This window comes from Camelus dromedarius, chromosome 2 (genome assembly GCF_036321535.1).
Source record: "Camelus dromedarius isolate mCamDro1 chromosome 2, mCamDro1.pat, whole genome shotgun sequence".
Taxonomy (NCBI): domain Eukaryota; kingdom Metazoa; phylum Chordata; class Mammalia; order Artiodactyla; family Camelidae; genus Camelus; species Camelus dromedarius.
In genome coordinates this window covers 53,569,969-53,597,231 of record NC_087437.1, presented here as the reverse complement: position 1 = coordinate 53,597,231, position 27,263 = coordinate 53,569,969, and the positions used below count along the sequence as shown (strand labels likewise).

At 44.8% G+C, this 27,263-nt stretch overlaps 1 protein-coding gene and 1 long non-coding RNA gene across 2 annotated transcripts in view; one reads left to right on the top strand and one right to left on the bottom strand.

The window, feature by feature from the left end:
- Positions 1-27,263, bottom strand: part of ST6GAL1 (ST6 beta-galactoside alpha-2,6-sialyltransferase 1) — a 116,172-nt gene that overhangs the window by 86,993 nt on the left and 1,916 nt on the right. The window contains exons 2-3 of the mRNA XM_031452897.2: positions 17,485-17,573; positions 718-855 (exon numbers count right to left, since the gene is read on the bottom strand). The gene's annotated coding sequence lies outside the window, so the exon portion shown is untranslated. The remainder of the gene's footprint in view (positions 1-717; positions 856-17,484; positions 17,574-27,263) is intronic.
- On the top strand, positions 5,671-16,936 carry LOC135322884 (uncharacterized). Its single transcript, XR_010383871.1, has 3 exons — positions 5,671-5,800; positions 6,442-6,495; positions 13,722-16,936. It is a non-coding gene; the product is annotated as an uncharacterized LOC135322884 (long non-coding RNA).

Below are 27,263 nucleotides of genomic sequence, written 5' to 3'. Positions count from 1 at the left end.
GGCTTCTACCTTGTCACTTTGGAACAGCCTCTTAGAGTGATCTGAGATGCTGTGTCCCAGGCTCGAGTCCTAATAAAATCTGCCGAATAAAACATAACTCTCAACTTTTAGGTTGTGCATTTCAGTCAACAAGTCATTTCTTAGTGAACTTAATGGAATGTTTTGCAATAACCTCCCCACATAATTTTTTCTCTCTCTCTCTTTTTTTTAATGGAGGTACTAGGAATTGAACCCAGGACCTTGGCGTGCATGTTAAACCTACCCTCTACCACTGAGCTATGACCTCCTCCCCTCAACAGTAATTTCTTTCACTCTGTCTTCCTTGGGTTGCAGTTAGAGCGAGAGTGTGTGTGTATGTTTCCTAAAAGCTCGACTTCCCTTGCAGAACAGAGCAGGTACACCAGCATTAAGTATTCACCTGAATCTGATGCAGTCTTACCTGGAGGATAAATACATTCCCTTCGGAGTTCAAATTTCATCAGCAATTGAGAAAATACAACTTCCTGTTAAGATTCCAAAAGCCCCGCTCTGAAAAATCAAAGCCTCTTTGGCCACTAAATGACCTTGCCCCCGATTGGGTGGAGATGGAGGCAGATGGTTTAAACCAGAAACAACTGCCTTTTCTCTCCTGAGCCTGAAAGGAGGAGGTTCCTGCCCCCCTACAACAGGAGGCACTCTGCCCTCTCTGTCCTTAAGCTGGCATTCTAGGGCTCTTACCTCAGCGCTGGGACAGAGACCTTGCACCAAAGCTTGGGCAGGCTCAGGTGGGCCAGTTCATTTCAGCTGGGCTCCATGACTTCACTTCTCTCTCTGGGCTGCTCTCTGCAGATCTCAGCACAATTCACTCTACTCTGCCTGCAGGAAAAAGAAAAAAAAACGACAAAGCCAGGTTGGCAGCTGAGCACCAGAGGCACGTATGTTAATACATGCAGGAGGGTAAACACCCTTGCTCCTCCTGCTCCTGGCCTGGGTCACTCCTGCCACTTCAGAGCCCCTTCCAGAACCCCAGCCTCCTTCCCAGGGCTCAACCTGGCCATCTGTTCACCCAGGCCTACCCCTTCTGGGCCCGAGCAATTTCAGAGTGAGCTGCAGATTAAGCAAAGCAAACTCTACTACAATCACTTAATCCTGTGCCACTTGCTATTATTGGTTAAGAAAAGCAATAAGAAAGGAACAGTTCCAGCCCTAAGTCTTGGGTTTAGCTAAGGCTTGTGGGTAACTGATTTCCATCAACAAATACATCAGGCTTGCTCACAGTCTCCCTTTCACCTATTGTATGTTGTTTATAATGTTACAAATGTGAATACAATTTCTACTTTATTTGGGAAGCACTTTTAACTAAACCTAAATTTTCAACCTATATAATATTATAGTTGCCTCGGTGGATAGTGTTTGTTTTTAAAAGTAATTATTGTTTTTCCTAGTGCCAAAGAAACTTCTGTTTAATATGGAAATTTTAGAAAACATAATTGTCAAAAAAAAGGGGGGAAAAATTACCCACTCTTCACTAACCAAGATAACTACAGATAACTCACCCATCCTGGTTTTATTTTGTTATCTGGATTTTTTATGAAGATTCGATACAGCTAAGCGTGGTCTTCTGCAGCATCATTTTCATGGCTAGATTATATGCCCTAGACACTTAAGTCATCTTCAACTTTTTTTGCAAATTACAAATAGTACTTAAAATTAATCTGTGGGGGAAATACATGGTTATTTCCTTAGAAGTCAAACAGCAGGGTCAAAGAGTTTCCAAATTTCTCAGACTTTTGAACAGTCTTGGCGGGCTCTCTGGGACTACTGTACCACGTAAACTCCCAGCAATGGAGAACTATGCCCATTCTTCTAACGCTCCTCTCTTCCCCGAGTCCCTCCTTCACCCACACCCTTGCTCACCATGCGTTTCTAGTGGAAATGAGGGTAGAGAGTTCTGGGAGTCTGGGTTTTCATGTTTCATGCTCACACTCAGCCCCAAGTCTAAGATAAGATCTATGGTGAGAAAATGAGCTCATCAAGCTTGGGGAGGGGTGGTGCCTGAGGAAGAATAGGTAAAGGGGGAAAAAGCAAGACATCCACTAAGGAAGAGAGACAGAGCGGTAATACACAAGGACAGTGGTAATACACAAGGACGGCGTCCAGGAGAAAGAGGCCCTGAGATGCTAAGAGAAGCAAGAGCCGTCCAGTTAGAGCACAGATGCTGATGGGAAATGACATCAGATGAATCTGGAGCTGAAGTGAGCCATTTGAGGGGGTGGAAATGTCAAGGTCTCACAAAGAGTCAGGGCAGAACAATGCAAACAACAAAGGCATCAGGTGAGATGGAAAAATAAAAAGTCGCTTGTGGCATCTGGGCACTTCGCTGCTGTCTATAATTAATGCCAACAAACCACCAGGAGCCAGAGCCACTGTGGGGAAAGTGGGCCAGGCCAGGAAGAGTTCTCTACCTGCAAGTGGCAGCTGAGCTGGTTGCCACCTAGGAACCTGCCAGTAAGGAGCATTCCCCGGGGAACAGGAGCCACGTGCCCCTGGGGTAGGAGGACTGCAGGGCTGCTGACCCACCTGCTCTGTAACAGGAAGGAAGCCCCCACTCTCAATCTCTCCCTAGCCAGCCTCTCACAACCTGCTTTTTGCTCCAGGCCAAAGCTTCAGTGAGGAATGGATAATTCAGCAAGTAATCTGTCTAAATAGACTGAATGGATTTCTGTGGCCCTGTGACCTAGGGAAAGACCCTGGGGACCCTTCCTAGCTGACCAGCCCCCTAGCTACTCCACCCCATGCACCCTGCACTGCAGCCACAGCAATCTGCAGGCTAATGAGGAAATGCGGGATCCCATTAGTCCTTTTTAAATCCTTTGGGAGATGGCTTGCAGACCTCCCATATTACTCGAATAAGCAAGTCATTCTACCTGCCTACCACGCACTCACACACTTGGGCCTCTCCTGATGGACAAAGGGTGGAACTTTGACTTACAAGCAACTCACCAATAAATAAGAGAGCGGGACCAATCAGACACTTTCACTACTGCAACTATGAAAAAAAACTGTAGTCAGCTGCTGGTAGATCCGAGAGCAAAAAGGAAAGGTAATGGGCACAAGGTGAGAAACCAATGCCAGAGACAAGATCATGTGATGGGGCTCTGGGCCCTGCAGAAGGGGAGGAAGTTGGTCTCCTCAGAGAACAGGGCAGAGGCTTGGGGAGAGACAGGCAGGAAACCACGCAGCCCCAGAAAAGACAGATGTTTGGTGGCTTTCCAGTGGCTGTGAGGCTCACCTGCACTTCCTGCTTTCATTCCTGTGACAGCCCCTGAATTCCCTCCATAAAACCCTGTAGAGCCCTGTTTACAGGGGCCCCACCCACCTCCAACCCGCAGGAGCCCAAGGGAGCTGACGGTGAGACTAGAGGGGCCCCTCCCCGGATCCAGCCCACGGCTTTGTGATCAGGCTCTAGCCACCCATGGTGCCTGCTCCAAAGCCTTTTCTTTTTAACTTCCTTCTAAAATTTGTGGCTGAGTTTTTGATAGATGAAGCAACTGGAAAGGACAGTTCTAGACTGCAAGTGTAACTTGTACTTTGCAGAAACATGAGAAATAAACAACAGCGCTGTAGAGACTACACATTTTCCTATTGTAAGACTTTTCCATTAAGTGGCTAAATTAGGAGTTTGGGATTAGTGATACAAACTACCATATACAGAATAGATAAACAACAAGGTCCTACCATATAGCACAGGGAACTATATTCAAAGCTAGTAATAACCTATGATGAAAAGAATATATATATATATGTATAACTGAATCACTATGCTGTACACCGGAAACTAATACAACATTGTAAATCAATTATACTTCAATAAAAAATAAATAAAATTTTAAAGTGGCTTATACTAACTCTTCCTTTCACTCTATGAGTCTTAAACATTCAGCTGATCACAGGGACTCCTTGCAGCCCCCGTGTCCCTGAGGGCCACGTATACTAATGTGCTTCTTTGCAGTTTTTTTTTTTAAGTTGAATTTATTCATTTTATTTTTTTAATTATTTTTTATGGGGGTAATTAGATTTATTTATTTATTATTTTTAAAATGGAGGAACTGGAGATTGAACCCAGGACCTCATGTGTGCTAAGCATGGGCTCTACCACTGAGCTATACCCTCCCCCACTTCCTTGCAGTTTTAATACAGCACCCATTTAATTCAGAACTCCACTGTAATCTGTGTGTCTTCTGCTCCTGGACTTCCCGCCTACCCAGCTAAGGTCATTGGCTTGATATCAAGATGTGGTTTCACTACTTTCTCCCTGCTCTTTCCTCGTATTCTCTGCTTGGTCTCTCCCTGCCATCACTCCTGCCCACACTGTCCCCTCACCATAGAGCCCCTGGCAGCTCCTCAGCTAATCCCCTCCCTCCTCCATGCTCAGTCCAACCCCAGAAGCACCAGAATATGACTCTAGGGAAGAGAACAAACACATGAGAAGCTGCCTCGGCCTCATGAACACCCTTGTGCTTCCACCAAGCATTTACTTCAGATACAATGTATAAGGCCCTGACCTCAGACCAGAGCCAGGATTTAGAGATTCCATCAAGAACCAAATAAATTCATAAAATGAGCCAAGAACGTATCCTAAGAACTCCATACCCCACCATCCCCAGATGTAAACATCCTCCTAGCAACACCAGCACTAAAGGGCTCAGTTTTAGGTCAGAGAATGGGTTAGCTTATCCCTGGCCCCAGGTCCCTGGCTTAAATGAGCAATGACCACAAGTCACACAGGAACTTTGGGGTAAAATATAATCCTGTTAACTCTGGATCCATTATTCCACATTATCTGGGGTATGAGCAACTCTTCTGATTGCGTTTGGATATGGGACCTAAGCAAGCTAAGAGCTCTCATCGATCCTTGTGCATAAAACATTCTAGCATCTGGGTCCCTACAAGTTTGCTGAGCCCTGCAGTCTGATCAAAAGACAAGGCACCCAAAATACAGTAAGAACTTCCGCTAAAACGAGGAGACTTCCTGGATTATTTCCTCCCCGGCCACTCCGCCCTGCCCCTTGTGGCTTATCTGTGGTAACTGGCCCCAGCATTACAGGATTCCTGTCCTAGACCAAGGGTTCATCGGTGTTTCTTTCTTTTTTTTCTTTTTCTTTACAATTTTTTAGCAATTACTATGTACCACTTTATGTACTAAATTACTTAATTTATTCTTCACAGGCCTTTATGAGGCAAGGAATGCTGTCTCCATGTCCAAAGGAGGAAACAGAGATTCAGTAACTAGCCCAGGCACAGAGCGGGTGAGCGACTAAACCAGAATCCCATCGGCTGGCCTGCCGTTCCCCCAGCGTTAGGAGAGAGCTGGGCCAAGCTCTTTAAAGAAAGGGACTAAAATTAAAGTGGGACTAGCTCAGTGGTAGAGCTCCAGCTTAGCATGTGTGAGGGCCTAGGTTCAATCCCCAGTACCTCCACGGAAAAAAAAAATGTGAGTTGAGCACTGAGCACACACAGGCTCTGACAAAAAGAGAAGTGGCGTGAGAGCTTATTTTCAGAGGACCAGAAAAAGGAAGTTCTTCTGCCACTGCCGTAGGCAAACTAGCCGAAGGATGGAGCTCCTGCTCACTCCTCCAGCTGTGTTATGAACATAGTCTCTGCAGCAAACAATCACTCTTTTCAGACTGTGCTCATTTCAGGTGCCAATCTGGATAAATGGGGAGACACTCAGGCCCTGCGCCACCCCTCCACGCCCCTAACTTCTGCTGCTCAGATGCAACGACTTTCAACTCTTTCGTCTACTTCTGGAGTTACATCAGTGAGTCTAGATACCGTGCCCACATGGCTCCTTTTTTCAGTGTTAGGTATTATCCACTGCCTTCCTATGACAGAAAATGAGGACTGAGCTCTCTTTTACTGCGTCCGATATACCTCTTCTTCCCACATTCTCCTAACAGCTTTATACCATTTTTTATTAAGTCAGCACTAGAAGTTACATTATTATGGCCAGATAAGTTATGGTTCACAGCTAAGCCATGGGGTCTTGTGGTGTGTGGTGATTAATTCCTTTTGTGTACACTCCTGAGTTGTTGTTTCTAGAGTCCACTATTGCCTCTTTTGCTAATTTGCTTAATTTTCTATGTACCTATTAGTAATTTAGTCCTCAACTTTCAACAGTTCTTTTTTTAAAAATTTTGGAGCTTTTCCCTCTGGAAATCTCTGTCCTTATACTCCAATCTGAGCTGGTTGCTCTCCGGCCTTAAAGGAAGAATCCATTTCTTCTGTCTTAATTTACTCCCTCATTTCAGAAAGGATGCTCAGAAAGGGAGGTAAAATAATTGATACCTCTCATACTGGAAAATGCCATTACATTTGATTACTGATTTGTCTGAATGTAAATTCTCTGTTGAAAAGAAATTCGTCTCAGAATTCTAACAGTATGGCTTCCTTTTTTTCCAGCTTCCTGTGTTGCTGAAGAATCAGATGTCTCTTCTTGCATGTCATCAGTTTGGGGTAGGTTTTTGTTTTTGTTTTTGTTTTTGTTTTCCTGTGCTTATGGGCTTTCCTTCTTCTTTCTCCCCTCCCCACAATGATATGCTTTGGCGTGTGTCCTTTTTTATTCTTAGCCATGGGCACTCGAATGCGGTTTTCAATCTAGACACCTCCGTCCTTCAGCTCTTGCAATTTTTCTTGATTGTTTCTTTGATCATTCTTCCCTCCCTTTGTCTCTGTTCTCCTTTCTTGTTAAGTCCTACATTCAGATGTTGAACTTCTTAGGATGATCCTTCCTTATTTTTCATTCCATAGCCCCCTCACCTTTTTTTAACTTCCTTAAAGATTTCTTCAACTTTATGTTCTAAACCCTCTCCTAATTAATTTCTTTCTCCTTTCCTACTTTTAATTTCCAAGAGTTTTTTTTTATTCTTTGAATACTTTTATTGCACACTGTATTTTATTAATGGGATAGCTTCACTTGTCTCTATGACACTCGTAATTGTTTTTGTGACATTTTCTTCTGTTCCCTATACTTTTTCTATTTCTTGTGAGTTTCTTTTTATGTTGTTGTTGTTGCTGTTGTTTGTTTCTTTTGGTTTCTATGTTTCAAACTTTCTTAAACATTGGGTGATCCTTAGCTGTCTTTTTAAATTTGAAAGTAAGACACTAAAAAGTTGACCAGAAGCTCCATGTGTTGGGGCAGAGCTGCTGGGCAGGTAGATCTTACTGAGGGGGACTGAGAATAATCTGTCCATTTTATTTGAAGAACCATAAATACCAATATCCTAAGAGGCCTTTTCTCTTGGGCTGTTAAATTTGATCAGAGAGACTCCACTAATCTCGTGACTAGGGAAATCGCATAACCCAAGCTTACACATGGTGGGAACTAACAGAAAAAGAAGGCTGGGGAAAGGGTGGGCTCCCTGTTCAGTATGTAGACTTTTATTCATTCCCTCTGTTTCAGAATGGAATCTCACGCATGCCCTCCTCTGCTTGGCCTGCTGTGCCTGATCTTAATCAGCTCTTAAAATTGAGGCTGTTCCTAGAAATGTCCTTAAAAGAAATTTTAGTTACAAGAGAAAAAAAAATTTTTTTTAGGCATAGTTTCAAATGCCAGACATTTAGGAAAGCATTAACACGGGGTCATAAACCACATATCAGGAATCTCTGGGCCAGAGTTCAGAATTCTTCATATTTTGGAAAAGTAATATTTTGCCTAAACCGTACATTACACAACACCCACAGCAGGGTCAGGGCAGTTCTCCATAATTATATGGATTAATGTTTCTACAGCAAAACAAATAAATATTTTAATTCAATCAGTTAAATAAGGATTTATTTAGTAACCTCACTTTAATCCAAATCAGGCTTTGCCACCAGATGGGTTAAGAATAAAATTTTTCACAGATTTGGGGATTTGGGAATTGCAAATAAAGGACTGTATATGCAATTCTTATGCATCTCCTTCACCTCCAGACACATTTGGGGCATTTTCACAGGGATTTCTGTCACTCTGTGGGGCTGCCTGCTTGCTATGAGATGTGGAAAAAAATGGGGCAAGTTGAGATGTGAATGCTGGGAGAAGGCCAGTCTGAACAGGGAGAGAATCTAATGACATAGTCACTTGAAAGGTTTGAGTCCCAGTTCTCTGCCAGCTAGCTGTGTTACTCTGGAAAAGTTACTTAACCTCTCTGAGCCTCAAGTTCCTCATCTATAAATTGTGGGTTATTCCAACTAATTTTGAAGTGCCGTTGTGTGGATTTAATTGAATTTAGTCAACAATTAGGTATTGTATTTATTATTCCTAAGGCATTGCTCTAGGTCCTAGGGAAATGATCATGAACAAAAGACATGAAGTCCCTGCCCTCATCAAAACAACTTCCTAGTGAGATGAGACACAGAATAAATGGGTCAGATGACCATACATGTCATGAAAGAACCACCAAGAAGGATAAAAGGGAAAGACAGAGCCAGGTGTAACGGGGAGGAGGCAGGCACCAGACTACTATCTTACTTAAGGTGACCAGAACAGCCTTTCTAAGAAGATGACATTTAAACAGAACCTAAAGGAAGAGATGGAGAAAACAATGGGAATATGTGAAGGAAGGGTGTTCCAGCTGGAGGGAAGAGCAAGGACACAGGCTCTGAGACAAAAATGGGCTTGATGTTTAAGGAACAAGGTCAGTGGAGTGAAGCAGAATTAAGAGGTAGGGAAGAGTAGGAAATGAAGTGTGGGAGGACCTGCGGGTTGGACCATGCAGAGCCCTGGAGGCCCTTTGAGGAACTTTGGCTTTGCAAAGTGAAATGGGAAGCCTTTGTTGGTTTCAAGTGCAAAAATGACACACTACCTCTGGCAGCCCAGTTATGAAACTGTTCTAAAAATTAGAAGTAAAGAGTGATCTATGGACCAGTGTGAGTTTAGTGGATCAAATATGCAGTCAGTTTCTTGATTGATTCTGCAAGTATGGCTGACGGGGTTTGCTGACAGACGGGATGCGGCATCAGAGATCAAATTCAAGGGCGACCGTACAGTTTTAAGCCCTAGCACCTGCAAAGATGGAGCTGTCATTTACTGAAATGGGGAAGGCTGTTTGAGAGAGAACAGCAGCAGTTCGGCCATGGACTTGGCATCACTGAGATGTCTGTTAGTCACCTAAGGACACTTGCTGAGTAGATGGTTGAATATGAGTGTGGCATCTCGGGGAGCAGTCTGGGATGGAACTATAAATTGAGAGTGGTCAGCATTTGGACAGTAGGAGATCCGCAGGGAATGAGGGAACAGAGAAGAGGCCAAGTCCAAGGACTGCTCCCTAGGACGCTCCAAAGTGAATGAGTGAAGATGAGCCAAAAGAAGAAACAGAAGGAGATGCCAGTAACAGAAGAGGAGAACCCAAGAGAATGATGTTCCAGAGCTAAGAGAAGAAACTTTTTTAAGGAGGAACAGGGTGATCAACTATATGAATTGCTACTGGCCAATCAAGATAAGGACTGAGATTTGATTATTGGATTTGGCAATGAGGAGGTCACTGGTGAACCTGACAGGTGAAGTTTCTGTGGAGTGATGGAAACAAAATACTGGTTAGACTGGGTTTAGATGAAAATCAGAGAAGAGGAACTGCAGGGAGCAAGTGCAGATGACTCTTTCAAGGAACAGGGAAATGAGACAGTAGCTGGAGGGGTAGAAGCCATCAGGAGAAGTGTGTGTGCATATGTGTGTGCGTAGGGGGGCAGGTTTCAGTTCAAGAAACAACCACCACAGAGAGATGGGGGGGTGGAGGGGAGAGGGGGTGGGGAGGAGGCAGATAGGAATGGTCCACAGAGAAAGGAACATTGGAAAGAGAAGGGAGAATTGCTGGAGTCATGTCTTTAACTAAGGAAGGGAACAGGATGCAACACACAAGTGGAAGGGTTTAGTCTTACAAAGAAGGCAGAAAGCAGAATATAAGGGCATAGATTGGGGTAGAAAGGTGTGAAAAGCTCTCCTTGGCCATTATTTTCTCAGGTACATAGTAAATAAGTTTCTCAGCTGAGAATAGGGATGGGAGAGGAGGCGTTAAAATTTAAAGAGAGAAAAAGGTATGAAACAGTCATCTAGGTTGTAGAGGATGGCAGTGGTTCTCAACCAAGGCTGCCCATTGGAATAGAGAGAGCTTTTACAAAAGGATGCTAATACCCAGATCCACCGCACAAACATTTCTATTTCATTAGTTTGGGGTGGAACCCAGGCAGCAGTACTTTTTATAAAAATCTCCCCCAGGTACTACTAATGGCAGACAGAGCTGAGAACCACTGGACCAAGGGAACAGAGCAAGATGACCTGGCATCACCACCAAAGTCCACTTAAGGGTCATGGTCATGAATTAGAGTGGGACCAGTCAGCGCGGTGGTATGAGTTCAGTGAATGAAACCTGCTCTGTTTATTGTATCACCAGCTAAGTGACATAAACCATCCTTGGAGCAAATACAATTTAGTTTTTATCTCATCCAAATGATTTACCCAGTTAGTGTGTATCACAGGATTTTGAAGTAATTTGTAAATAAGTAAAATCACAAATGGATATCTTTGGGTATCAAGATTCTGGTTCTTGAGATATTGAGCACTGCACATGGGGTCACTGAGCTTCCCAACAACTGCAGAAATCACAGGTCACCGCTCCTACCCATACTCCCAGTGTCCCGATTTGATAATAACAGTTCTATGCCTGTGTTTCATGAAGCGCCCTCCAGTCCACACCACCGGGAGCGCATATTTCAGTAGGTTCCACGTTTGCAATTCCTGTCTGGTAATCTGCTCTACTCCCTCCAGGGAGATCCACCCTCGGTCCTAGGCCTAAGCCTGGAGAAATCTCTGTGATGTTAAGTGCCACCTCAACACCCTCTCCCCAAGTCCAGCCTGGCTGGGTCCCTGTCCATGTTCACCCAGCTGCTGGAAAAAGCCTGCAGACTCTATCCTGAACCAGACTGCATGGGCTTGAACACCAGCAGAGGGCAGAAACCTTGTGGGCTCACCTGCTGGGGGAGCCCCTACTGTCCGCTCCTGCTTCCCACTTATGGGTGAATCTACTGCCAAATCCCAGTTGTAAACCTCCCTCTATCTGCTGCTGCTGTCCCCCCCCGCCGACTCTAACTGCCTCCCGCTGGGGTCTCACCTCCTCTTCCCTGACCCCCACCCCTGCCTCCTGCTCCCCTAGCACCATATGCAGCTCCCGTCCATTTGGTCCTGATAACACATGCCTGTCTATCCCCCTAGACGGAGGCTCCTTCAGGAGAAACTGGGTCTCATGTGCCCTCATATCCACAGTGCCTACAGCGTGCCTGGCCCATCAGGTGACCAGTCACTGAGAGTAACCATTAACAAGTGCTGGGATGTTGAAAAGAGACACCATGTACTCATCGCTAATCACGTGCTGGCGCTAGGTTAAGCACTACATAGTATTCACACCAAGGCTACGTGGGAGGAATATTAACATAGTTCACAGATGAGAAACTGATGGTCGGAGAAGTGAAGTCCCCAGGTTCACACAGCTGACAAGTGGCACACCTGAAATTAAACCCGAGTCTGTCTGGCTGCCAAGCCTGTGATTTTTTTCCAAACCCCAGGACTTTCTGAGAAAGGTGACCCTACAGATGGTGAGGGTGGTGCCTCACAACTGGACGGGCTGGGAGACAAGGGTGGGACTCTCGAGCCCAGAGGCATTTCCCTGGAAGGCAGCTGTCATCCATCTCCTCCCTACCTGTTATTTCATCTCCTCCAAATTTACAGGCCAGAATAAGATGCTCATTGTGTAGAGCAAAAAAGGAACCGCCACAAGCCCTCTGGCAGGAAGAATCCTCTGGGGATTTAGTCCCCAAACTGTCATTAACCACCCCCAGCTCCGGCCCTGGGCCAGCATCCTCCAACATCACACAATTGACAAAGGCAACCCCGCAGTCTGTGTAGACAGAAGATGATTCAGCCCAACTGCCTTTGTGAGAGCTGCCTCACTGCCTTCCTCCCTCTCTCACCTGGGACGCACCCTACGACCCTGGTTCCCAATAGAAGAAAAAGAAAAGCAGGGTCCCAAACCTGACTCCCCACCAGGGCTCGGCTCCACAGATCAGCCCAGAGAGCACTCCCTGTTTCATCGTGCCGCTTGTCTCCCACTTCCAAAGACAGAGGTGACAGGTAGAAACAGGACTGTCCGGGGGGGTGGAGGGGCCCACCAGAGCCCCAGGGTGTTTCCCCCGGACCCCGGGCTCCTGCTGACCCCCGGTGCTCCCCCACCCTGGCCTTACCTAGGGCGCACCTGTGCACGCTCACTGGTGGCTAAACGCATCCTGGTCTCAGCTGCGCAAGTGGGGGCAGCATCAGGAGGGCTGGGCTCGGTTCACCAGGCCTCCTAAGGGCTGGGCACTGCGCAGACAACCCTGTCCATGTCCCTGCCTTCTGGAAGACACTGTCTAACATGGCTAACTTCGCGTTACATAGTAAGTACAGTGTAGGACGTGAAAGGTCTTCTCTTTGCTTTGGGTGCCCTGTAGTGAGGGACTCACCCTGAGCTGAAGGCTGAGCTCCAAGGCCTGTCTGGGCAGAGCAGAGACCAGCAGGAAGGAACTGATCTCTTCGTCAGTAGGGAGTAGCTTGGTTCTCTAAAACCGGCACCGCCGCCGCCCCACACACAACAAACACAACACACACAACACACACAACACACACAAAAGGGCTTTTGGACCCCGGCAGCATGCCAGGCCCCAGCCCAGATCTTTGAGCAATCCGATCCTTCCTGGAGCAAATGTAAGTCACCTTGGGCCACTGTAGCCTCGGGCTGAGGACTGGCTGCCTGTCCATCCTGCTGTGTCATGTCCCAGGCCAGTTTCTCTGGGGCCAGGGCCATGCCATGTCCTCATCAGTACTCCTGGAGAATAAAGGCTGCTCCAGACTCCCCTGACAGCTCAGTCCCTCCCGTCCCTTTTCCAGTCCACGAGCCCCTACCAGACAGACGTGGCACGGGCTTTCTCGCCTGGCAGCCCCAACATTCCTTCCTGCAGCCTGGCATGTCTGAAACACCCTCCTTGGCCCCGTATAAATCACCAAGCTGTTGACAGTCAGCCTGACTCCATCCACTCTCTGGCCCAGACTTTCCCAGCAACCAGGAAGGGAGGCAGGGGCATTCCAGCTCTGGCAGTGGGGGAGCCAGGCAGACAGCCTGCCTTCCCACCCCTCCCCGCTGCCTCCCCCGCAGCCCCAGCTGGGTATCTGAGTCAGGAGAGCACAGCTTCTGGCCCACTGACCAAGTTGTTTGTTGCAAACCTGAGACCGTGTCCGTGATGGTGGGAGTTTTTACAGACACCTGTGGATGCTCCAACAGATGTCTGTAAGCTCTCAGATGAGCAAGGGGTGTGTCAGCAATAACAAACCCTCTGGGTGGCTCCTCTATATTTTCTCATCTTTTCACAGCTATGATCTAACTGGAACATAAAAACAAATCTGCTGGTTGGCAGCACCACAAGAATTATCCCCTTATTTGGATGAGGAAATTGGAGTCAGGATTGAGTCACTTGGGACCACACAGCTGCCGGACAGCAGAGCCTGAACCACAATTTAGGCTTTTATATTTACCTAAGAATTCACCTATAAAATTTACATGTAAAATCAATGGCTATGTTACGGGTCTATGTGTATGTAAATACACAAAACATATTTGCTTACCTGCTAAGATGTTTTTATATTTATTTGTATTTTCAATATTGTATGTTTCCCAAAGGTGGCTGATTCCGATCTTCTGTGCATTACAAATCACAGCATGGGAGACAGACCGCGGGCTCCGGAGCGCAGACAGCTGGGTGTTCCCTCACTGTCTCACTGCTGTGTGACTTTGGGCAGACACATCTCCACTTCAGTTTCCTCATCTGCCCAACAGGAACAATGACAGCCATTCTACAGTGTTGTTGGCCAGCCTAGACAGCTGTGTGTCCTACTTGGACTGCTGTGGGCACTTAATGAACAGTAGCTATTCTTTCATTCATCCTTTGTTCTCCAACCACAACAGATCACTCAGGGTTACCCAGACACGCCACAGACTTTCCCTCCTCCCGCCGCTCCCCCCTGCTGCCCCCAGGCCAGGAACGCCCCACCTCCCATTCTCCACCTCTCATCCTTCAACATCCAGTTCAAACTCTATCTCCTTTCCGAAACCTTCCCCATTGTCCTCGGAGCCCCAACACTCAACGGTTCACCTGCTTTACAAAGTGTTTTGTTCTGCCTATTCCGCCTAGAGTTCAGTGTTCACATACCTGACTCACCAACTTCTCCCTCAAAAGTCAATGTCTTGTTCATCTGTTTGTATCTGCCACCCCACTCCCCATTCCCTGAGCATTAGTATTTAAGGATGCCTTTTAAACGAGCCTTAGTGGTTCGATTCATATAAGGCCAGCTCATTATTTTTTAAAATCAATCAATACTCAAAATTATACAGAGCTACAAATCACCCCAGATCCCTCTATCCAGGAAAATAAAAATAGATTCATATCGTTCATCAGCTGTCTCTCCATCCACATATGAACAGAAGCGTGGAGGATGGAAGAATGCAGGAAAGGATGGGTGAGGTTACTTAATAAAGTAGCTAGGTTTTTTTTTTTTAAATAAGTAAAATAAGGAAAGTACAGAAAAGTAAAATAAAGGAAAAGCTGAACTTTTAATAAATGTTTCCCCATCAGAACAGACGTTGTTTCCTTAAAGATCCCTCCAAGTTTAAGAGAAGAAAAATCAGTTGAAAGTTTGGAGCCATGACACTAACACCCTATTTAGACAGTGTGAACGAGGGGAAGTTAGCTCGTAACATCCCTCCCTCCCTCCCCCAGCTCTCCATTTCCATTATATCCTTTTTACTTCCTCACATTCTGTTCCTTAGTCTTACAACCCACCCACGCCGAGCTTTTCTCTATTTGGTGGATGAGAGCTCACCCAATGACCTTTTACCACGCCTTCCAAAGTATGCTTTGGACCAATCTTTTTCATCATCAAGTAGGTTTTCCCAAGAAGGGCTCATTGTGTTGTATTTCCTGAGTCCTTGCACTTGTGAGGATGGCTACCTGCATTACCCTTGCAAAGGGATTTGAGTGGAAAAATCTCCAATCACACTACCTTTCCCTCGCAACTCTGTAAATACTTCTTCTCCATGTTCTCAAGTTTTGCTTCTGCTACAGATCAAGTCTGAGACCAACATGGCTTTTCCCCAGGGGCAAAGATGAACTGCTCCCAAAATGCATTTTCCTCATCTTCCTTTTGATAACAGAAGACCTTCCCCAAAACTGAGTTTTAAGAGGGCACACAGCTTCCCAGGCAGAGATGTTTTCCCAGCTTCCTTTGCAGCCAGACGTGTCCATGTGACTATGTTTTGGTCAATGGAGCATGCGAAGTGATGTGTGCCTCCACAGATAGCCCAATTATCCTTCTGGAAATTGTAGTTGTTGTTGTTATTGGAGGTACTGGGGATTGAACCCAGGTCCTCCTGCATGCTAAGCCCGCACTCTACCACTGAGCTCTACCGCTAACCCCAATTACCCTTCTGAGGGATCATCTCATTACAACCTTCAGATCTCTGATTTTCTCGGATTCATTTCTTTATCTTTTTTCTCAGCATCTACTGTGATTTTCCTCAAGCCTTCCTTCTCTGTTAGTAATTTACTTTTCAGTGGATTCCACTTTGTCCTTTTATTAACTTTGTCTTGAATGATGTTGTTTGTATCCTCAATTTTTTCCTTCGCTCTTTAATTGCCCTTTCCATTTCCTTCTGTAGTTTCATCATTTTGTCCCTAAGTTCTCAATTGATTAGTTTTCAATCAACTTTATTTTGAAGAATTAATGAACGAATCCCCCTACTGCCTCTTCAACCCAAGAGCCAACTCCAACCCAGAAATTATCTTGGGACATGGGGAGAACAGGCTAAAGGTATCCCATTTATCACTGAGGGAGACCAAATACTATTACCCACGTGCCATGCCTTCCACCTTCCTGATTCTCCTCATCCTCTGAGGGACAGACAGCTCAAGGCCTACCTGCCCCAGACTCTTCCAGCCCACATGACTCTGTCCCTCTCCAGCCCCCAAAGGGGTTCTCTGAACTAAAGGAGTCACAGGTCACACCTCGGCTACTGAGTGAGCTTGGAACTTTTGAGAAAGGAGATGTATCTACTCCTTCTCCCTTGTTACATCTGGTGGGACAATAAAGGTTTTCTTTGAAGATTTCTGGGCTACTGATTCTCTGAATGAGAAGGAGGACAAATACTAGAACCGAGACCCAGAAGGTGCCTTCAGCAGCAGACCCACTTGTCCCCAGTTAATTGTAAGCTGGAGAACACAACGAGACAGGTGGAAGGAAGAGGATTCAGCAAAAGTATAACCTTTGAAAGATGAATAGAGAGTGAACAAGCACCTTAGCAAGCGAGACCTTCTCAACCTGTCCCTGCAGTCACTGTTGTGAGGGCTGAGCGGGCCTACATTCATGTTCAAGCACTTAACTTCCTTGCTGTCTGATTTTGAACAAGTCACTGAACTTCCTTCAGCCTTTGTTTCCTCTTCTATTAAATGGGGGTGATAATAGTAGTGCTACCATAGAGAGGTTATGAGAATTACATTTGGTGATGCAAGTAATGGTTCCAGTTTCATCTTCCATCACTTCCTGCCTTATGTGTTCCCCTCCAGGAATGTCAACCTGCCATGCAGTTCCCCTACCTATGCAAAGAGCCATTTTTCACCCCACACCTCCACTCTTGCAACCCCTTCTCCTTCGCATGCCCTTCTCCCAGAGGCTAACAGCTCCTACCCTCTAAGACCCAACTTAAGCATCACCTCCTCCAGAAAGCCCTCCCAGACGCGTACATTCTTCCCAACCTCGGTGCACACCCAAATCATAATATTCATCACACAATATTATTAATATCCGCATGTCCACCTCCAACTAAGCTCTTAAAGGAAGAGAGCTGTGGGAATATTGGGGTCTATGTTCTAAAAATGAGCATTGTGCATGGGCTACAGCAGGCACCAAATGTTTGTTGAATGAATAAATGGACAAAGCAAGGACTCTGAGAAAAGAGGAAGAGGGTGATACAGAAAATTTGTATGTCTCTAACTTCCAAGGCTCTGCTAGTTACACCGAATACACGTGTCTATATCTACAATGTGTGTTCTTTAGGTAGATAATTCCCAAAGCTGAGCACACGATAGGCACTCAGTGAATATTTGGTGAACAAACACATGCTGAACACATTTCACAAAAGAAGAAATTCAAGTGCCTAAAAGCACAGCTGCAAGATAAGCCCTGAACAATGCCAATACTGAGTTCCATTTGCCAGCTAAAGGCATTTGAGGTGGCCGAGCAATGGCACCCATCAGTCTGTGGTCATGCTCACTACCAGTGTGTTTATTCCACTCATAACCAGATAATGAGTCAGGTGGATATCATAGCTTTAAAAGTCAGGAAAAAAAAAAAAAAAAAGGCAAACCAGGCTTGATGAAAACAACTCTTACCAAAAAAGGGAAGAAGCAAATGTGTGCTGGATCCAAATGTCAAGCTATTCAGGCGTGGCTGTCCCATGAGTTCTTTCATTCACATGTTCCTAGGGGAATGATAGAAAGCTTTCATCAGTCCCATAGGGAGAAATTCAGCCAAGACCCCAGTAAAATGCAAGGATGAAGCACTTCTCAGCCCCAAAGGACAGGGAATGATTAGCAGTGGAAAAATCTGTAACATAATGATGTAGGGCAAGAGCTACACCCAACGCCAGCATCACTACTTGGCAGCAGGGAATCTTCGGGTGGTTCTCTACCCATCTCTGAAGCTCAGCTTTCTCATCTGCAAAATGGAACTGATGACACCAAGACACCAAGGCCACGAGGACTGAATAAGAGAACACATGTATTGTCTCATCAGGGCCAGGAGCACAGCCAAAGCCCAGAAGAGGGCAAACTTGCCATGTTTCCCTCACTAAGACTTGGCCAAGACTTAAGTCCAAGAGATCCTTTCTCATCCACAGGAAAGAAAGAGACAAGCATTAAACATGGTGGGTGCTGTCAACTCCAGCTCAGAGGACCTTTGAGAGGCTGCAAAGGATAGAGTGCTCCTAAAATTAAAGCTGAGTGACGTCTCAGGCCTGTGCTAGGGAAACCAGGAGACGGATGCAAATTTAGAAAGACTATAATAAAAAAAAATGTACAATCATCCTCCTGGGACATGTAGTTCTTTTCTGGTTGCCAGATTTCCTGGTCATCTAAAGTGTATGTGATATATTTATTCCTGTGGAAATAATTTATGAATATAAAGTCAAGCAGAGCTGTAGCCAAGGACAGAGCAGGAGGAGGGTTGCCAAGATCCCAGGGAAACAATGGTCTAAGCCTCCTTTGAAGGCCTCCATTTTAGTCCACCTCTTTAGGGCAGGTGAAAACAGCCCCAGTCGTGTCATCCATAACTTGTCCCACACCCTCAGTCCCACTTTGCAGCTTTCTGCTTCTGGCCCGACAGTCATAGACTCTCAGAGTTGGAGGGGGCCTTACCAGGCATTTAGGCCAACCTCTCTGCAGAGCAGAAATCCTCTGACGGCAAAAAAGCTCACTTGGGACTTTTGCTTACATACACCATGGCCGGGAGTTCACTGCCTTGTGACCTAGCCTGCTCCACGGCTGGGCAGTTCTGCTGAGTAAGTTCTTCCTTATCTGCCATTCTACAGCTCTGTATTGGTTTTCCCCTTCCCAAATGCCACTCGGTGTAACTCTAATCATTCTCCCACAGGAAAAAAAGTGCCTCTTGTTTCATTCCTGCAGGCTGGAACGCCCCAGTTTCCATTTATTCCACCTCCTCGGTGGTGTCCTAACCCTCTGTCTTCCAAGCAGCCCCATTTGGGGTGTGCTTCCTTGTATCATGATCTGTAGGACCCAGGGAAACACAGCACAGCCAGACAGAGGAGAGCTGGCACATTGCCTCCTCCAGAGCCTGCCGTCAATTCCTCCTCTTCTTCACGTCTCTCTCCTCCCTCCCCATCACTCAAGTTCCAGTCCTCCCACCAGATCCCACTGACCTGGGAAGAGAAACAAATTAGGAAGAGCCAGGGACAGTGCAAGGAGGAGGAGAAGGTGATGACACAGCTCAATTTCTTGCACATGCAGCCTAGGGCCCCCAACCAGGCAGGCTCTCTCCAAAAATAATCTTCCATCCAGTGTGCCTCTTAGTAGCTTCCTGGGAGCCCTGCATTCCAGCTTTCTGGGGTGTGGTTCTCAGTGTCTCTGCATCCATTTTCTCACCACCCTTTCCAGAGCTTGATGGACTGACTTCATTTAACCAGGACATTTGCAACCATCATTTCACAGGTCCAAGATCAAAATACACTTAGAAATATATATTTATGGTGAGGGAGGGTATAGCTCAGTGGTAGAGTGCATGCTTAGCATGCATGAGGTCCTGGGTTCAATCCCCAGAACCTCCATTAAATAAATAAATAAATAAATAACCTAATTACCTCCCCCCCTCAAAAAATATATTTTTTAATGGAAATAAATAAATATCCATCAACAGAAGGCTGCTTAAGTAAACACATCCATGATACAGGATGTGACTATGCAAAAATCATCTGTATATACTGATATGGAAAGACATCCAGTGCATATAGTAAAGTGAAAAGGACAAGTTTGCAAAGATGCAGTTATACTGTAACCCATTTGCTGGGTTTTTAAAATGCATCTGCATGTAACCATGAATACATATGTAAATGCATCCAAAAGGGGCTGAAGGACCCACAACAAACTGCAAACAGCAGTCACTCTGCAGAGAAGTGACTGGGGGAAAAGACAAACGATGTGGGGCTAATTTTTTCCCCTATTTGAACATTGGAAAAGAAAACAGATTACATTTATTATTTGTGTGAAGAAGCCCCCTAACCTAATGTATAGTTCCCCCCTCTTACACTTTTTCCCCATCTGATGATCTCAGAGCTGGAAGAGGCCTGGAGCTGCGAGTTGAGTCCCTGCGGTGGCACGCCCAGGGTGGCATGTGTCTTGCCCAAGGCCACACAGCTGGAGACCACAAGTCACAGTGCAGGCCCAGACATAATGGGAGTCCCAGTGGATTAAAGAGAGGACTTAAATTTAATTATTAAATCAAATCAATTTTTGCCTTTTAGTTGAGTCAAAAATTCCTTCTCAGTGCAACAGCAAGTGAGTAGACCAAGACTCATCAAAACTGGAGGGCAAAGGGGAGCCCGTGTCTTCCCTTGGAGGAAAGAGGCATCAGAGAAGGTCTGTTTCTCAGGCGCGGCTGGCAGGGCCCTCCCTTCTCTGGGTTTCCTTGCCCTCACCCGTGAATCAGAGGGAAGTGGTTAAGTGAAAGAGAATGGGAGAGATTCACAAGCATGGGGTATCCTGGGTGCCCGGTGCTCATCTAAGCAATGACCACATCTTCGAATGAGACAGGCGGCAACACGACTTGAATGCATCCTGGTCCGGTCAGGCCTTCAGTCTCTGACCTTCATTCCGCTGACCTTCATTCCAAATGGACACTCTGCCTCGCAGGGAGGGAAGGCTGGGTTCAAGTCTGATTCAGATCCAACTAACGCTGAGATGCTTGGGCTGTCACACAGATTACCTCATTCACTACTCACCAAATTTTTATAAATGTGTTCAAAGAACTCTAGAAGTCACTTGCCAAAAGTATACAACTGGTAAAGGGCGGGGCTCTCATGCAAAATCAGGTCTCTTGACTCCAAATTCAGTGCTGCTTTTACCCATTTCTTCAGGACATGGGATAAAGCTGGTTCTCTCTCAATCTCACACAAATGCACACACGGTTCCATAACAGTGACAGCAGACAGGCTCCAAGAACAGCACGACTCAACGCCTCAAATATGCATCAAGCGATTCAGTGAAATATTTAGGGCTGTGCTGAAAAGATGTCTGGGATATACTTCGAAGTCATGTGGGGTGAAGTGTGGGGTTATAGATCAGCTATGAGTTCTGATAACTGTTGAAGGTAAGTGATTGTAAATGGGGGGAAGAGGGTATTTACACCATTTTTTCTACTTTTGTGTGTTTGAAATTTTCCACAATTTAAGACTTTAATAACGCATCAGTGCAAGTGATCATTTCTCTCTCCATTTGTCACCTGGTAAGAGGTGCCATTTTAATTAACTTCCTGCCTGCTCTCATGGTAAGAAAAAATATTAGGATTCAAAGTTACTGCAGCTTGTGAAAATCCCAATTATAAGAGCTATCACTCACAGAATGTTTCCTGTGTATCTGGCTCTGTACTGGACCCTTTACCTATGACTTCATTTAATCCTTACCATGGTCCAGTGAAGTAAGGGCTGTTACGCCCATTTTACAGAGAAGGAAATTGAAGCTCCATGAGCTTAAGTAGCTTGTCCAAGTCTATACTGGCAATAATTGGTGAACAAGCATTCAAATCCTGAATTTGACTTGTGCTTTTAATTTCTGCTGTTCCCTCAATACATAATACTAGGTACTTTAAGACTTCACATTGGGCCTAAATCTACAAAGGTTTTAAAAAGATTATATCCTTTACAGTATGAACCAGTAATTCCAACTTTAGGATTGTTATCTTATGGGAATTATCTGGAATATGGAAAGAGATTTATTCACAAACATTGTTAATCATGGTGTCAATTAAAATAGGGGAAAAGTAGAAGTGGTTTGACTAGCCCACAGTGACCCTCGTCCAGGAAGCCTTCCCCACTGCTCCAGTTCGGGCCCCCCTCCACTTCCCTGCCAAGTTCCCACAACACCCTGCACTAGTCTCTTGTTACCCTCTCTCCTCCACTGAACTATGAGCTTCTGAAAAGCTGAGCTCTTCTTATACAGCTTTGGTTTAGAGCGGGCACTTGAGTACGTGAGGAATGAATTAGTAAATGACCCTGAAGTTGCTTATTTTAACACATATGTAAACTAAAAACCAGAATGTTGAAAGTAAATTGTTGGAAGTCACAGGGGCAGGACTAGGACCTAAGGCCCCAGGCAGGGCCCTTCTCTCCCCATTAGGCTTTAGGCTTCTTCTAACATGAAAAATAAAAATTAAAAAAAAAAAAAAAAAGGCTGGCATATGGATACATGAGGCAGGGAAGGGAAGCTGGAGGCACCTTTCTCTGCAGGCCTTCACTGAAACAATCACTGGAGTGATCAGATCCCACGGGATCACGTGACCTTGGAGATGCTGATATCGTGATGAATGAAAAGGCACAGCTTAATGTGAATGTAAACTGTGATATGTGTATATGACAAGGTTAAGCAAGAAAGCCAAGAGTTGCTGCAAACACAGTATGTTCTCTACCATTTAGAGAAAACAAATCGACTTAAAAAAAAAGTCAAGAAGGAAAGTTGCCAAATGTTAACAGTGGTGCCTTTGAATAATGGAATTTTTTTCTATTTCTCTATACTTTTTTTTACTTTCCAAATTGTCCTCAATGGGCATGCTGTATTTTTATAATCACAATGATAAATAAAATTTAAGTCACCAAATTGATTCTAAAGGCTTAGGATTTTCCAGTCAAGATGGTAGAGTGGTAGGACCACGAGCTTGCCTCTCCACGTGACTACAACAAACCCACAAATGAATGCCAAACAATCACTTTAAAAAAAGACTAGAACCTAGCAAAAAAGAGCTTCTGCAACTGGAAACATAGAGAGGGAACCACAGCAGGACCATAGGAGGGGCGTGCTCGCAATATAATTGGGCCCCATACCCCAGCTGAAGATTTGTTAAGTTGCAGAGGCTCTCCCAGAAGTGAGAGCTCTAAGCCCCACGTCAGGCTCCCCAGCTCGGGTCCCAGCACTGGGAAGAGGAGACCCCAGGACATCTGGTTTTGAAGGCCGGGGGTGCTTGGCTCCAGGAGCCCCACGGGACTGGGGGAAATGGAGACTCCGCTCACTTGGGAAGCATACATGGAAACACAGATGCACCAGGTCCAAGGGCAGAGGCAGTGATTTCATAGGAACCTGGGCCAGACCTGCCTGCTGGATTTGGAGGGTCTCCTGGGGACCTGGGGGATGGCTGCGGCTCACCAGGGGACACAAAAGCTGGTGACGGACTTTCCGGGAGTGTTCATCTATATGAGCTTTCCTGGAGGCTGACATCTTGATTGGATCATTAGCACCAAGACCCAGCCCCACCCAACAGCCTGTAGGGAAGCCTCAGGCCAAACAACATACAGGTGGGAACACAGCCACACCCATCAGCGGACTTCCTAAGCCGCAAAGGCCTCTAGACACAGCCCTACCCACCTACCCCTTGGTCCAGGACCAAGCTTCACCCAGCAGTGGGCAGGCACTGGCTTCTCCTGCCAGGAAACCTGCATAAGCCTCTAATCCAGCCTCATCCATCGGGGCTGATACTAGAAATAAGAAACAATCCCAAAGCCTGTGGAAGGAATCCACAAACACACAGAAAGATAGACAATATGAGGTGGCAGAGGAGTATCTCCCAGGCCAAGGCACAAGATAAAATCCCAGAAGACGTAACTGATGAGGAGATAGGCAATTTATCTGAGAAAAAGTTTAAAGTAATGATGGCAAAGATGTTCAGAGAACTCAAGAGGAGTACAGATGCACAGAGTGAAGTTTTTAGCAAAGAGTTGGAAAATATAAATAGACTAAATGAGGCAGAAGAATGGATCAATGAACTAAAAGACAGATTAGTGGAAATCACTACTGCAGAACAGAAAAAAGAAAAAAGAATGAAAAGAAATGAGGATAGTTTAAGAGAACTCTGTGACAACAAGAAGTGTACTAATATTCACATTATAGGGGTCCCAGAAAAAGAAGAGAGAGAGAAAGGACCTGAAAAATTTTTTGGAGAGTTAATTACTGAAAACTTCCCCAACTTGCGGAAGGAAACAGTCACCCAAATCCAGGAAACACAGAGAGTACCACACAGAATCAACCCAAAGAGGAACACACCAAGGCACGTAGTCATCAAATTGACAAAAATTAAGGATAAGGAGAAAATATTAAAATTAGCAAGAGAAAAGCAACAAATAACATACAAGGGAACTCCCATAAAGTTATCAGCTGATTTTTCAGCAGAAACTCTACAGGCCAGAAGAAAGTGGCACGATAGATTTAAAGTAATGAAAGGAGGAAACTTATAACCAAGAATACTCTATCCAGCAAGGCTCTCATTCAGACTTGATGGAGAAATCAAAAGCTCCACAGATAAACAAAATCTAAAAGAATTCAGCACCACCAAATCAGCTTTATAACAAATGTTAAAGAACTTCTCTAGTCATTAAATCATAAGAAAAGAGAACAAAAAGAAGAAAGAGGAAAAAAAAAAAAAAGACCTATAAAAGATTGCTTTGGCTGTCCAGGGTCTTTTGTGGTTCCTTATAAATTTTGGAATTGTTTGTTCTAGTTCTGTGAGGAATGTCGTGAGTATTTTGACGGGGGTTGCGCTGGATCTGTGGATTGCTTTGGGTAGCATGGCCATTCTGATAGTGTTGATTCTTCCAATCCAAGAGCACAAGAAATCCTTCCATTTCTTTGTGTCATTTCAGTTTTCGGAGTATAGGTAACTTCCTTGGTTAGGTTTATTTCTAGGTATTTTGTTGTTTTTGATGTAATGGAAATGTTCATGCCAGTTATAAAATTCTGGTTTTTGAAGTGAAAAAAAAAGTGAATTAAAGGCTGCAAATGGCAAAATCTCCTTCTTTCTTATGCCATTGCATATATGTATGCTGCATCTTCATTATCTATTCAACTATTGATGTGCACTTAGGATGCTTCCATATCTTGGCAATTATAAATAATGTTGCTGTTAATAGCAGAGTGTATATATCTTTTTGAATTAATTCTTATTTTGTGGTTGGCTTTATTTGTTTGATAACTATGTAAGTTTAAAAGCTGAAGCTCTAAATGTTCTTAGAAACAACGAACAGTACGTATATGTAATTTAAAAATACATAAAAAAAAAAAAGAGCTATCAAGCCATGAAAGGCATGGAAGAAACTTAAAAGACATATTACTAAATCAAAGAAGCCAGTCTGAAAAGGCAACAAACTGTACAATTCCAACCAAATGACATTCTGGAAAAGGCACAGCTACAGAGACGATAAAAAGATTGTGGTTTCCAGCGGTTTGGGGAGAGGGAAGGAGGGAGGGAGGAATGAACAGATGGAGCACAAGGGATTTTTAGGGCAATGTAAATTATTCTGTAGTGGTGGCTACATGTCATTATGCATTTGTCAAAACCCATAGAATGTACAACATCAAGAGTGAACCCTAATGTAAACTGTGGACTTTGGTTGATAATAACGTGTCCATGTTGATTCATCGATTGTACGAAATATGCCACACTGATGAGGGATGTTGAAGGCAGGGGAGTATGTATGTGTGGGTGGGGAGGACTATGTGCGAACTCTCTGTATTTTCTGCTCAATTCTGCTGCGAAACTGAAACTGCTCCAAAAAAAAAAAAAGTCTATTAGTAAAAAAAATAATAAAAATAAAAATAAAAAAAAGGTTAATCTGACCTTTCTAGTGTTGACTTAGAAAAATCACCCCAGTATTTCAATGTGATGACACTGCATTGCTTACCATGTTACTATTACATATAAAACTCTAAAAAGTACATTTGTTGGAGTCAGACTATATTCAGTATACATGCAGACACACAAGAAAAATGTATTTTTCCCCAATTCAGTCCTAATTGAATAAATCACTGATACCAAGTCTAAGCAAATTCTCAAGACCCTAATGTTCCAGAGGATTACTGTGAATTTCAGCAGTGAATTGCTCCTGTCTTTTTTTTTAATGCAACCACGTACTCCCATTTGTAGAGCTCCACATTCTCCTTGTGGCCTTCCCTCTTTCACTCTCTCTTTTACAACCTGCTCTTGATTTGTCTCCTGAAGGGACAACCCTGTGCCCCCAGAGGTCAATATTGAGATAAATTAAATCTGTTTTCTGTGAGCTCCTGAGGGCAGTTTCTGAGGGGAGGTCCAAATGTGCTTGTTCTCAGCATGGGTAGTGGGGCAAAGAGTGAGTCTGATTCTGTGTAACTCTAGGCTGAGCACAGAAACCACCCCCCACTGCACCCCCACCTGCACATTTGTCAGTAACTGCAGAATGAATGACTTCAGACTGCACTCGCCTGGATGTGAAATTTCTGGGTTTGTTTTTTATTTATTTTTTACTAGATTTATTTTCCTTGGAGTCACACACACTTCACAACAACCAAAGACCTCCCCTTTCCAGTCAGGCAGACATTCACACCTCTTTGTGACGAGGATGGGTCTCTGCATTTGAGCACAGGGCTTCCCCTATGGGGTTATTCTCCCGCCATCATTCTCTACCACTAAAAACCTGGTGAGCACCCAACCCTGTCAAGAGGTCCAAACAGGCAGAAGCCTGTGTCATGTGACTTAATACCCATCTCAACCCCAGGAGATGCTTACAGGTTCCTCCCCTTATGTCAGTGTGGATGCAGCCTGCTGGCTCTCATGGAACATAGGAGAGAGGAGAGTCAACCAAACATGCTCCTTTGCCTCTAAAGCTCGAGCAGCTCCCACTCCACCAGAACATCGTGGGCAGAGACTGGGCAGGAGGGAAAACCCACCCCCAATAACAATAATATTCCTCACTATATCTACCACTGGGATCCACAGATTTGTTTAGTAACCAAAACTTATTTAAATCCTTAAGGAATTCATTCCCTGACTTAAAGGGCGTTGTTATAACAACCATCATAACTTTGACTTTACTCTGGGGTACCGACAAAAGACAAAAACTCTTTTGATGCAACAGTTTCCCTTTCATGAAAAGAGAGGCACTGAAAGCAGTCACCTGGCTGTGTGTCCTTAAGCAAGTAATTTCTTTTTGAGCTTCAGTTTTTTCCACTCAGAAAATCAAAGGATCTGGCCAGATGATTTCGGAAATTCCTTACAGGACTAGCATCCTGATGAGAACTATACCCAAGCGCCAAGTGTAATTATCACAAAAACAAAACACCCTGGAAACCGTTAAGAAAAGAAACAAGTGTAACTAGGAGATAAGAGGGAGAGGGTGAAACAGCACGTTGACTTTGGGGAAACACAAGACTCAAAGTGTTTTCTTGATTTTCCAACTTTTCCTCTGCCAAATACAAAAATAAGTAGCTACTTCTGAGGCACTCTCGTTTTAAAAATTTAATTAAACAAAATCAATGAAAACAATGCTTTGTTCTGCCGCAAGCGGCTCAGGAGTAGCTCCCTGGCAGACACTTTCTTCCCCTCCTGCTTAGGCTCAAACAAAGGCCTCCTGGCACCGGGATGAGAC